Source organism: Rhinatrema bivittatum, chromosome 1 (genome assembly GCF_901001135.1).
Source record: "Rhinatrema bivittatum chromosome 1, aRhiBiv1.1, whole genome shotgun sequence".
Taxonomy (NCBI): Eukaryota; Metazoa; Chordata; class Amphibia; order Gymnophiona; family Rhinatrematidae; genus Rhinatrema; species Rhinatrema bivittatum.
Window position 1 is genome coordinate 650,138,536 of NC_042615.1, and position 13,466 is coordinate 650,152,001.

At 51.2% G+C, this 13,466-nt stretch overlaps 1 protein-coding gene across 1 annotated transcript in view; it reads right to left on the bottom strand.

Annotated features, from left to right (window-relative positions):
- Positions 1-13,466, bottom strand: part of ELL2 (elongation factor for RNA polymerase II 2) — a 227,552-nt gene that overhangs the window by 90,962 nt on the left and 123,124 nt on the right. The window lies entirely within an intron of this gene.

The following is a 13,466-nucleotide window of genomic DNA, read 5'->3' on the forward strand; positions in this document are numbered from 1 at the left end:
TCACGTAGGCGACCGATGTTGAAGCCTTACGCGCCTTGAGGAGTGTGTCCACCACGGGAATAGCGTAGCCCTTGTTCAGGAGCGCCCTCCTCTCAAAAGCCACGCCGCAAGACAGAAGGGTTCCGCCTGTTCCAAAAATACTGGGCCCTGATGCAGAAGACGTGGAAGGTGCGCGAGTCGGAGTGGACCGTCCACCGACACGCCGAGCAGATCTGCAAACCATGGACGCCGCGGCCATTCCGGAGCCACTATGATGACCTGACCGTGGTGCCGCTCCACCCTCCGTATCACCTTTCCCACCAGTGGCCAGGGGGGAAAGACAAAGTAGAATCTGAGTGGGCCAGGGGAGAGCCAGAGCATCGACGCCTTCCGCGCCGCGCTCCCTTCTGCGGCTGAAGAAACGAGGAGCTTTTGCGTTGGCGGCGGACGCCATGAGATCCATCGCCGGCGTCCCCCACCGGCGGGAGATCAGCGACATCGCCTCGGAGAGAGACCACTCCCCCGGATCCAACGCTTGACGACTCAGAAAGTCTGCTTGAATGTTGTCCACCCTGGCAATGTGGGATGCCGCCAGTTGATCCAGGAAACGCTCCGCCCACGCCATCAGGCGCGCGGCCTCCCACGCGACAAGGCGGCTCCTGGTGCCCCCCTGTCGGTTGATGTATGCCACCGTCGTCGCATTGTCTGAGAGGACTCGAACCGCTCGCCCCCTGATCAGAGGCAGGAACTGCACCAGGGCTAGACGAACCGCCCTTGTCTCCAGGTGGTTGATTGACCAGGTAGACTGATCCCCTGTCCACCTGCCCTGAGCCGAGCTCCGGAGACACACTGCTCCCCAACCGGACAGACTGGCATCGGTAGTGACCACTACCCAGTCCGGCGTTTCCAGGGAACATCCTTGAGCTAGGTTCCTGGGGTCCAGCCACCACCTCAGGCTGGACCTGGCGGCCGGGGGAAGCGGGAGAATCGCCTGGTAGTCCTGAGAGACTGGTTTCCATCTCGAGAGCAAGGACATTTGCAGAGGCCGCAGGTGTGCAAAGGCCCAGGGCACCAAGCTGATCGCAAACGCCATGGATCCCAGGACTTGGAGATAGTCCCACGCCGTGTGTGTCTGAAGAGACGCAAACCGGATGATTTGATCCCGCAGAGATTGAGCCTTGTCCGGACACAGGAAGACCTTGCCCAGAGCCGTGTCGAACCGCGCTCCCAGAAAATCCAACTGTTGGGCTGGCTGCAGGCTGCTCTTGCTGAAGTTCACCACCCAGCCAAGGGACTGAAGAAAAGACACCACCCTGTCGACCGCCGCCCGTCCCTGCGACAGAGACTTCGCACGAATGAGCCAGTCGTCCAAGTAAGGGTGAACCAAAATGCCTTCCTTCCGGAGCGCGGCCGCTACCACCACCATAATCTTTGTGAAGGTTCTGGGCGCGGTCGCCAGGCCGAAGGGCAGCGCCTGGAACTGAAAATGTTGACCCAAGATTTTGAAACGAAGGAATCTGTGATGGGCCGGATGAATAGGGATATGTAGATAAGCTTCCGTGAGGTCGAGGGAAGCTAAGAACTCCCCTTGATGAACCGCCGCGATGACAGAGTGGAGTGTTTCCATGCGAAACTTGGAGACCCGGAGCACCTTGTTGATTTCCTTGAGGTCCAGAATGGGACGAAAGGCTCCGTCCTTTTTGGGAACCACGAAGTAAATCGAATAATGCCCCGAGCCCACCTCTAAGGGGACGGGCGAGATGGCTCCCAGGGTCAGCAGCCTGTCCAGCGTGTGCTGCACCCCCTGGCGCTTGAGACTTGACCCGCAGGGGGAGAAGATGAACCGATCCCTGGGAGCCCGCACAAATTCCAACGCGTAACCGTCTCTTACGATATCCAGGACCCATTGGTCCGTGGTGATGTTGGTCCATTCCTCGCGAAACAAAGCGATGCGACCTCCAATCCGGGGCAGCGAGGAGTGGACTGGCCTGACATCATTGTGAAGGCTTGCCTGAGGCTCCCTGTGCCGAGGAGTCCCTGGCCGGTCTGCGACCCCGAAAGGGCCGCGTCCACGTTTGCGACCTGGTGGAAGGTGTCCTAGGGCTCTGTGTCCTGGAGCCTCGGTAACGCCTCTGGGCGCGGTAGCGATTCCTGGAAGTTCCAAAGTACGAACGAAAACCACGCTGCCGGTCCTCAGGCAACCTGTGGACCGAATTTTCCCCCAGGGTCTTGATGATCTGATCAAGGTCTTCTCCAAAGAGAAACCTGCCCTTGAAGGGCAGAGCTCCCAGACTCGCCTTGGAGGAGGTATCCGCCGCCCAGTTCCTGAGCCACAGGAGTCTCCTGGCAGAGACGGCCGAGGCCATGGTCCTTGCCAGGACCCTCAGCAGGTCGTGCAGGGAATCCGCCCCGTAAGCAATGACCGCCTCCAGACGGTCAGCCTGGGCTGCCTCCTCGGGCGGTAACTGTTGAGCGGTGAGGAGCTGTTGAACCCATCGAAGCCCGGCTCTCTGAGTCAGCGAACCGCAGATAGCCGCCCGGACCCCCAGCGCCGAGACTTCGAAGATCTTCTTGAGGGCGACCTCCAGCTTTCTATCTGAAATATCTCGCAGCGCGGTGCCCCCTGTGACCGGGATGGTAGTTCTCTTGGTGACGGCGGACACCGCTGAATCAACCTTGGGGACCCTGAGCAGGTCCAGGAAGTCCCCCGGTAGAGGGTAGAGCTTGTCCATCGCCCTGCCGACCCGAAGGGACGCCTCCGGGTTATCCCACTCTCGCACCAGAAGATGGAGAAATGAATCATGAATGGGAAATGTCTTCGCTATGGGGCGCAGGCCTGCCAAGACAGGGTCACCCTTGGAGGTAGCCGAGGCTACGGAGGGAGCCGGGGGTCCCGGGGGTTCCACGGGAGGGTCGAGGTCCAACTCTTTGAGAACGTGGGGGATGAGATCCACCAATTCTTCTTTGCGAAAGATGCGAAGGACCCACGGATCATCGCATTCCAGGTGCGCTGTTAAGGCCAAATCGTCATCCACCTGTGACACTGGGTCGCCCCCCAGGTTCGGCGAGGGTGACGGGCCCCCCAGGGAGAGAGGTATACTCAGGGGCAACCTGGTGCTGCCCCCTCCGTTCCCCGGTACCGAAGTCGCAACGCCCGAGGGCCTGGGGGCCTTGGCGGGGGGGAGGAGAGAAAACTGCCCCCCCCCTGAGGGCTCAGGCTCTGTAAATACGCCTGGTGCATAAGCACCACAAAGTCCGCTGAAAAACTGAGCGGACCCGCCGAGGGAGAGGGCAGGGGGTCTCTGGGGAGTCCGGACGTGGAAGGCAGAGGCCCCGAATCTGAGGTCGGGGGGGGGGGGGGGGCGGACGGCAAAAAATCTTCAGTGGGCTCCTCCGCGTCCGAGTCCGCGCTGCATTCCAGGTCTAAGATGGCCGCCGCTCCCGCCAAAGACGGGGGCGGGGCTAGCCCTCGAGGCCCGCGGCGCTCCGGCGAAATTGTCGGCGGGGCGGCGCTCGTCTCCTCCCCGGGGAGACAACAACCACATGGACCATCCCTCGAGGTGCCCTGGCCCGGGCCGCCGCAGGACGGACAGCGCGCGCGTTGCATCGTGCGAGGCCGAAGTTGGGCGCAGCACGCCAGGAGAAGCCCCCCCCCCCCCCCCCCCGGGAAAGCCTGAGATCGCGGCGCGGGAAGAGCGGGCTCGCCGTGCCCTCAGACACCCGCCCAAACACCCTCAACCCCGGGGCAGCAGGGGAATGGGACCTCCGTGCCGCCTGCGGCCCTGGGGAATGAAGCGTCGCAGGGCCGCGGGGGAGGTGAGACGCCGCAACGGGAAGGAGGGGAGAGGCTGGCCCCACCAGCATCCACCTCTGAATGCGCCCAAACCTGCGCTGAAAGAAAAAGGAACACAAGCAAAGAAAACTACCCCCAAGCTTACCCCTGAAGATCACAAGAGGTGGTAAATAAACGAGGTAAGAGGCAGTCCTGATGGCAGGATGATCAGGGGAGCCAAGAAAAACCCGGCTCCCTTCTGACAGGAACAAATTTTTTTTTTTTTTTTTAAATAACTTGATCCATCAACGAAAGAGAGAAGAATAATATATATAGCGTAATAAACACTAATTTGGGGAAACGAGATCCCCTCCTCACATCTGCTGGAGTCAGAGAGATACTGGGGATCTAGGAGGGTGCACCAGTTTATATACCAGCACCCTCGAAGTTTTACTCTGACTCCATCTGCTAGACGGGGGACATAACCCACCGCCTGGACTGATCCTGTACGTACAGGGAACAGGAGTTACACTGTAGCTGGGTTGTGATTAATGTGTGGTAGAAAGCAAGTATAAGGATGCAAAAAAAAAATAAAAAATGTGCAAATTATCTGGAAAATCCACACTAATGAAGAAAAGTGCTTTAAAAACGGGAGTGTGACCAAAATAGCCTTGCACGCAAGACCAGTGCTGTGTATCCTGACTTGGGGATAATCCTGCATGCAAAGCCATTTGAGCAAGGCATGCCAAGTAAAAGCCAGAGTAAGCTCTCTGGGGAGGGCACCTTCAACTGTTTAGTGCACACTTTGGTAATGCGCATCCTGAGGAGGACACAGAGAGAACTGTATGGCCAATATCAGCATAATGCTGGAAACTTAAGGCCAGGTTTTAAAAGCCCAGCACGCGTAAAAATAGCCACTTATGCGCGTGGTCGGACCCTGCGCGCACCACGTGCGTTTTCAAAAGGGCCCGGCCACGCGCAGAAGTGGTGATACGCGCACAGGTGCGAAATTTGCAAAAATTTATTCCCCCCCCCCCCCCCCAATATATTTTTAAATCTACCCCTTGGCTCCTACATTGAAGGTAAAGTAAACTCACATTTTTGGTGGCCATGTTATTCTACTGCTGCACTCATGTTGTAATGTCTGACTTTCTACCACAATGGACAATAATAAAAGCACACCAACGGCCACCAGAAAGGCGAGATTGTTCCACCACAGAGCTAGAAGCTACATTTCCAGTATATGGACCCAGGCAGGAATCAATCAAGGTTTTTTTTTTTTTTGCTGAGAAGCACACACAGTGCAAATCTGCATACTGGTCAGCTGTTGCTGCTCTTCCCAAGTAGGGTGGCCAATTTTTCCATTTACCATAACTACATCCCACTAAATTTCATGCTTTGGGACGGGAGGGTGGGGTTACAGACTATTCTCAGATGTCGATCCACTCATGTGGCTTTCAAGCACCCCTCTCAATATACTATGTTTTATAAAATGTTATTGCCACTATCCTCAAACATATCAGCCTCTCTCGAGCAGTTTTGCTCTCTATCGCAACTAAAGCCTTTCTAATGCACACCCACCTCCACACTTCCTCAGAGACACAGCTTCCTATCTTATACTCACATGCACACTCCCAAACACAGCCTCCTCTCTCAGACCCAGGTGATTTGCTCTTTCCTTAAAACCTTTCCAGCCTCTCATCTGTCTCCCTTGTGCCACTTGTCTCTGAATAAACCCTCTTCCTCCTCCGTGCACTCTCATGCTGCTCTCGTCTAGTCCTCTCCCTCCTGTCTCCCTCTCCTCCCCAGTGCCTTCCTCTCTCTATTTCCTTTCCTTCTGTGTCCCCTTATTTATGCTTCTGTCTCTTCCTTCCCCTCCCCATTTCCTTCATGCTCCCATTTTACTTATCCCCTTCTCTGTGATCTTCCATACCCCCTGTTTCTTTCCTCCCTTGCTCCCCATGTGTCTTATCTTCCTTTCCCCACTGTCCCATCCTCTGCTCCTGTATCTTTGCTGGCTCGATGCAGTCCCTCTTGCACTGCACTCCGTGAGGGAGAGGGAGGGACCCAGGGGGCATTGCTGCAGAGATCTGTGGAGCCACTGGGAACTGAGAGCTGTGTTATGCCCCGCCTCCGCTCCCCATCCCATCACAACACAGGGGACAGAGCAACTCTCAGTTCTGTCTTCCCCATGTGGCGGGAAAGAAGCAGCCTCCTGCAAAATCCAGATTTTTCAGTGTCCGGTCAGTACTTCTGACTGGACACTGTACATCACATCTGAAAATCTGGCTGTCTGGTCCCAAAACCATGCAGCTGGAAACCCTATCCCCAAGCGAGCTTACGCTTTGTTCTGCTAGCTGTAGGTGCCTTCCCAGGAGAGTTTATGCTTTGATTTTCTTTGCCATGTGTTTCCAAAGTGGCCCTGGATGTGAAAATGTGTCCCTCATATATGCAATGCCATTTTATTCATTTAAATATTATTCTGTTCATAATGGCAAGCAACATCAAAAGCATAAGCTCTCTGGGGCAGGCACCTACAACTAGCTGAGCAAAATGTAAAGCTCTTGGGTGCTGACACCAAAGTCAGGATGCACAACACTGGTGTACTGTTTATGTAAGTGCTCTCCCTGAGAGCTTATGCTAGAAATTAAACTCCTGGGTCTGAGGTGGAGTAATTTACATTTCTGGTAGCCAGTTATTTTATTGCTGTGCCTACAGTGCCAGAAGCAGCTACTCACTACTACACCAAGTACAAGAATACCAGAAATGGGAGAAGCTTTATTCCTGCTCTGACCCATGAGTTAATTTTCCAGCATTAAGGCATTTTGCATCATTATGCACTAATAACCCTACAGCTATGAATTTTACAGTTTTCATGAACAAACCAATGATTTAAGTTTGTGAGAAATGTGATTAATACAACTGGATTCACCTTTTCAGTGATGAAAGCAAGGATGCTGATATGCTAGTATCACTACATTGTATGTAAAAAAAAATCTATCCTTTCAGAAATTCTGCATTCCAGGAAAGCTGGGCTCAGCCTTTATACACCTAATGGAAGCATTAAGCAAGAGAATGCAGTTCCTGCACCAGACTCAAAACACAGAGATATGATTGGCAAAATATAAAATATTTTTTTACCACTATGAATTCAATGAAGTCTTAAAGATAACAGATCAGAAAGACCATCTAGTCTGCCCAATTTTAATACCAGTCACCACTTTCTCTGCACTTAACCCTTCATTTCCTCACAACTAAGGATCATCTGCGCTTATTCCATGCTTTCTTGAATTCTGGTCACAGGTTTTGCCTCCACAACCTCTGAGGCTATTCCATGCATCAACCTTGTTTTGAACATGTAGGGCAATGCTTCTTTTCCAGTCCCTTTCCTAAATAAACCCTAAAGATATTCATGTCTGATTATAGCTAAAAATAGAAGATGACAGCAGATATTATTTAAGGCTCATCATATCTACCCAATTTCCTTTATCTTGCACAATCACAAGTAGGAAGAGGAAAGATACCATAAATACTACAGAGTATATAAGTGATTATGTAAAAATATATTCCTAAATGGGTGATAAAATAGACTTTAGAGCAACATGCCCCGCTGGTGGTTTTAAATCTACTAAACCTGCACACCACAGATGAGGACTGCTAGTGATCTCTTACATAAAGCTCTACAGGAGACCAATTGGCTTGTCATATTGTATAGTTTCTGCATTATCTAGTACTTTGTTCTTGTTTCACGAGTATCTTTCCTTGGGAACAGAGCTACAACTCAGAAAATGTTTTTTTAATACGATTTCTTCTGTGAGAATAGACAAACTAAGATTAAATGTGTCACATTAAATTTTGTTTCTAAAAACTTATTTGATTCAATTGTGCTTCTAAATGGGAATTTCCTTATTGGGATTACTTGCAAATTTTAGTGTACGCTGTAAAGGCAAAAGATGCTACCATTGGCCTTGAAGTGGGGAGTGTTTCTGCTTGCTTCGGGGCCAGTATGCTATTTATAGAGCTGCAAAATGGCTCCAAGGAATTCAGGCTCAGACTGATAGTTTGTGTATGGCCTTGCTCCCAAGGATCCAAATAAATCCTCAGGCCATTCAAAAGGTATCGCCAGCAATTAGAAGGCTTGAAGACCATAAGAGGGAAAGAGTATGGGATCCCAGTGGCAGATCTGTGAGCTAGTCATTCTGTGTATACCGATATTGTGCAATGTGAAGGTAGTGAAGCTCTGTATTAACCATCAGGCTGTTAACCCGCCACTGGACGCGCGTGTTTTCCCTTACCCCTTATTCAGTAAGGGGCCGAAAACGCGCGTCCAATCCGCTGAACCTAATAGCGCCCGCAACATGCAAATGCGTGTTGATGGCCCTATTAGGTATTCCTGTGCGATTCAGAAAACAAAATGTGCAGCCAAGCCGCACATTTTGCTTTCAGAAATTAGCGCCTACCCAAGAGGTAGGCGCTAATTTCTTCGGGCACCGGGAAAGTGCACAGAAAAGCAGTAAAAACCGCTTTTCTGTGCACCCTCTGACTTAATATCATGGCAATATTAAGTTGGAGGTCCCGAAACTTTCCAAAAGTAAAAAAAAAAATAAAAAATTTGAAGTCGGCTGACAGCTGTCTGGTCGAAAACCGGATGCTCAATTTTGCCGGCGTCCGGTTTCCGAGCCTGTGGCTGTCAGCGGGCTCGAGAACCGACGCCGGCAAAATTGAGCGTCTGCTATCACACCCCCTGACAGCCGCCGCTCCAGTCCAAAAGGAGGTGCTAGGGACGTGCTAGTGACCCTAGCGCTTCCTTTTGCCTGTTTTTAACCGCCGGGCCTCATTTAAATACAGAATCGCAAGCACAGGACAGTACTGTATCGGCCTGCATGTATGTAGAAGTCATGCCTCAAGCATTCACTGTATTATCCATAAAAATGAATTGCTGTGGAAACTTGATCTAAAACTGGATTCAAGCTTTGCCCCAAATAAGTGTTTGCAGCCTCAATTTGCGTTATTTACATCTGCAATAAATAAAGCAAATGTTGCTTACCTGATGTAACAGGTGTTCTCACAGGACAGCAGGATGTTAGTCCTCACAAATGGGTGACATCGAGGATGGAGCCCACCACGGAAAACTTCTGTCAAAGTTTAAACAGAACTTTGACTGGCCCCTACTAGGCATGCCCAGCAAGGCACTGACCCTGCAGCCAGCAGGGGTCTCCCTTCAGTCTGATTTTCAAAGCTACAGGCAGTGCCTAGAAAGTAAAAATAAAACGAACCCAACACTGCGGGGAGGCGGGCGGGTTTCGTGAGGACTAACATCCTGCTGTCCTGTGAGAACACCTGTTACATCAGGTAAGCAACATTTGCTTTCTCACAGGACAAGCAGGATGGTTGTCCTCACAAATGGGTGAGTACCGAGCTGAGGATGTCCCGACCTGCACCAAATGTACCCAACAGTGTGCAGCAGGCACAACAACTGAGGAAAAATTTGGGAAAGGGCATCCGCACCCTTCCGGGAAGGTGGAAGGGTGTTGGTACATCAAGTTGGAAAAAGGTTACGCAAGACAGATTGGCCGAAGATGGAGTCCTGTCTTCCAGCTTTGTCCAAACAATAGTGGGCTGCAAAGGTATGGAGAGAACTCCAGGTTGCAGCTTTGCAGATGTCAGGAAGCGGCACCGAACGAAGGTGTGCCACGGACGTCGCCATGGCCCTCACAGAGTGTGCTTTAACACGGTCTTGAAAAGGAATGCCAGCTTGCTCATAGCAAAAAGAAATGCAGTCCGCCAACCAGGAAGAAAGAGCCCGCTTACCCACAGGTTGTCCCAACTTATTAGGATGGAAAGAGACGAATAATTGAGTGCTCTTCCTGTGGGAAACTGTACGGTCTAGGTAAAAAGCTAGAGCCCGTTTACAGTCTAGGGTATGCAGGGTCTGCTCTCCAGAGTTGGAGTGGGGCCTGGGAAAAAAGATAGGTAGTACGATAGATTGATTGATATGAAACTCCGAAACTACCTTAGGTAAAAATTTAGGGTGAGTGCGGAGTACCGCCCGGTCCTGCAGGAGCTTAGTGTAAGGCGGATAGGTAACTAGGGCCTGTAATTCACTAACCCTGCGAGCTGAAGTAACAGCCAAAAGGAATAACACTTTCCAAGTGAGATATTTCAAGTCACAGGAGTGCAGAGGTTCGAAAGGAGGTTTCATTAGACGACCAAGAACCAGGTTAAGGTCCCAGGATGGGGCCGGAGGACGCAAGGGTGGCTTTAGATGGAGTAAGCCCTTAAGAAAGCGTGTTACTAGGGGTTGCACTGAAATAGGATTACCCCCAATACCCTTATGGAAGGCGGCTACCGCACTGACATGCATTCTGATAGAAGAGGTTTTAAGACCTGATTCAGAGAGATGCCATAAATAGTCCAAGAATTTGGAGATTGGACAGGAAAGGGGATCAAGGGACTGAGAAGTGCACCATGATGTGTACCTTTTCCATTTGTATGAGTAAGACTTTCTTGTGGAAGGCTTTCGTGAAGCTATCAGGACTCGAGAAACGGAATCTGAAAGGTTAAATGGTTGAAGGACTAACCTTTCAACATCCATGCCGTCAGGGACAAGGCTTGGAGGTTGGGATGGAGGAGGCATCCGTCGTTTTGAGTGAGCAGATGCGGGTCCTTTCCCAGAGGAATGTGCCTGCGGATGGAGAGATCCTGGAGTATTGGAAACCATACTTGGCGTGGCCAGTAAGGTGCTATCAGGATCATGGTTCCTCCGTCCTGGCGTAGCTTCACGAGAGTCTTTGACACAAGAGGGAGTGGAGGGAATGCATAGAGCAGACCGGTTGTCCACTTGAGGGAGAATGCATCCCTCGGCCGAGAGTGCTGGCTCCGAATGAGAGAGCAGTAATCGTCCACTTTGTGGTTCTGAGGGGACGCAAAGAGGTCTATGCGGGGGAGAACCCCACTTGTGAAACAGAGAGGTCGCTACCAGAGGATCGAGTGACCACTCGTGGGGGTGGAAGACACGGCTCAGCTGGTCTGCCAATACATTGTCTACTCCCGGCAGGTAAGTGGCCCTGAGGTACATGGAGTGGGAGAGGGCTTCCGCCCAGATCTGCGCAGCTTCCTGACACAGAAGGAAGGAGCCTGTACCTCCCTGCTTGTTTATGTACCACATGGCCACTTGGTTGTCCGTCTGGATTAAGATTATCTGATGAAAGAGATGATCTTTGAAAGTGCGGAGCGCATAGCGGATTGCTCGAAGTTCCAGGAAATTTATCTGGTGTTCGGCTTCCTCTTTGGACCATAACCCTTGGGTTTGAAAGTCGTCCACATGGGCTCCCCAACCGATGTGAGAAGCGTCGGTGGTTAGGATTACTTGCGGATCCGGTGGAAGAAAAGGTAAGCCCTGAAGGAGGTTGACCTGAGTCGTCCACCAGGTTAAGGATAGGCGCAGCGCTTGTGTGACTGTGACTATGGAGGACAGAGGCTGAAAAGCTTGAATCCATTGGTGTCGTAGAGTCCATTGTGTTACTCTCATGGCTAGTCGGGTCATGGGAGTGACTTGAACCGAGGATGCCATGTGTCCTAGGAGAATGAGGAACTGGCGAGCCGTGGCAGTGTTCTGAGACTGGAGCTGGCGAGCCAGGGACATTAGGGTGTGGACCCTCTGAAGAGGAAGGTAAGCCTTTGCCTGTAAGGTGTCCAAGTCTGCTCCAATGAAGAATAAGGTTTGAGACGGGACTAAGCAAGATTTCTCGTAATTGACAAGAAACCCTAAGGAAAGGAGTGTTTGAATTGTCAATTTTAGGGAGGATTGAGCTATCTGTTGGGTGGAGGCCCTGATTAGCCAATCGTCCAGGTAGGGGTAGACGTGGACACCTTCCTTCCTTAAGAATGCTGCTACCACTACGAGACATTTGGTAAAGACTCGTGGGGCAGAAGCCAGACCGAAAGGTAGGACACGGTATTGAAAATGGTCGTGGCCTACGAGAAACCACAGATATTTGCGATGGGATTGTGTGATCGCAATGTGGGTATAAGCGTCCTTGAGGTCGAGAGAGCACAGCCAATCCCCTCTTTGTAGCAGAGGGAGCAGCGCGCCTAGGGTTACCATTTTGAACTTCTCTTTTTGAAGGTATTTGTTGAGGGCTCGAAGGTCCAAAATGGGACGTAGTCCCCCTGATTTCTTTGGTATTAGGAAGTATCTGGAATAGAATCCCTTGACTCGTTGAGAGGGAGGAACGGGTTCTATAGCATTTGATTGCAGAAGAAGAGACACTTCCTGTTGTAATTGAGCCAAATGGGTGGATAGACTCCACGCTTGAAGAGGCGGGGAGTCTGCCGGAAGAGTTATGAAGTTGAGGTGGTAACCCTGTGCGATAATTGTTAGCACCCACTGATCTGAGGTGATCTGCAACCAAGGTTGTAGAAAATGGTACAGTCGACCTCCTACAGGAATGTCTGGAAGAGGGGTTTGGCATGTGTTCTCTACAGGGGAGTCAAAGGCCAACCGCAGGCCCAGGAGGAGGGGCTACAGTAGGCCTTTGTTTCCTAGGCTGACGCGGCTGAGGCCTAGTAGAGGATCGAGCTGGACGAGGCCTGGCCGATGGAGGGTAGTAACGGCGTGGCCGAAAGAACGACTTCTTAGAGTCCTTCTTAAGTGGTTGTTTGGAGGAAACCTCAGACTGAACAGAAGAAAGTTGTTTCAACGTCTCGTGGTGATCTTTCAATTCAGCTACTATTTGCTGAATTTGTTCTCTAAACAAATTGTCCCCTAAGCAGGGTAAATCCGCTAAACTATCCTGGACCTCTGGGCGAAGGTTGGATGATTTTAACCAAGCCCAACGTCTGGCCGAGATGGCAGTAGCTGAAACCTTTGTGGAGGCATCTAAGATGTCATAAGCCGTTCTGATCTCGTGCTTCCCCGCTTCAAATCCTTTATTAAGAAGGGCCTGAAGCTGTGGCTGGTATTGGTCAGGTAATGTGTCAGCAAAATCTTGCATCTGTTTAAGGATGGCTCTGTTATATTGCGTCATGTAGAGTTGATATGAGGCTATGCGAGAAATCAGCATAGCTCCATGGTACACTTTCCGTCCCACACTGTCTAGGAATTTATTGTCCTTGACCGGCGGAGTGGAGGAGTGTGGCTTGAGACGCTTGGCTTTTCTTTGTGCGGACTCCACCACAGAGCGATGATCCAGTTGAGGCTTTTGAAAGCCTGGTGCTGACTGGACGAGGTATGTGGAGTCAGCCTTCTTGTTAACTGGTGATACAGATGAAGGAGATTCCCAGTTTTTCTTTAAGAGATCGAGAAACACCTGGTGAATGGGGATGGAAGCGATGATTTTTGGACGCTCCAAAAATTGAAGCAGTTCCATCATCTGGTGTCTGTCATCGGTCTCAGATTGCAGCTGAAAAGGTACAATTTCGGACATCTCCTTTACAAAATTAATAAAGGAGAGATCCTCTGGAGGAGATCTTTTTCTACTCTCTGTAGGAGAAGGCGGTGATGGTAAATCTGTGTCAGAAGATGTATCATCACCCCAGGTATCATAGGGATCACTTGGGGGTTGAAGCCCCGATGGACCTGGTTGAGGATCCGAAGGCATCGAAGGAAAACTTGGAGGAACCGGTGGTACAATCGGTACTGGGAACGGCATCGAGGGTTTCGGTGCTGCCGATGGAGTCGGTGCCGGTCTTGGAACCGATGGAGCCAAAGGAT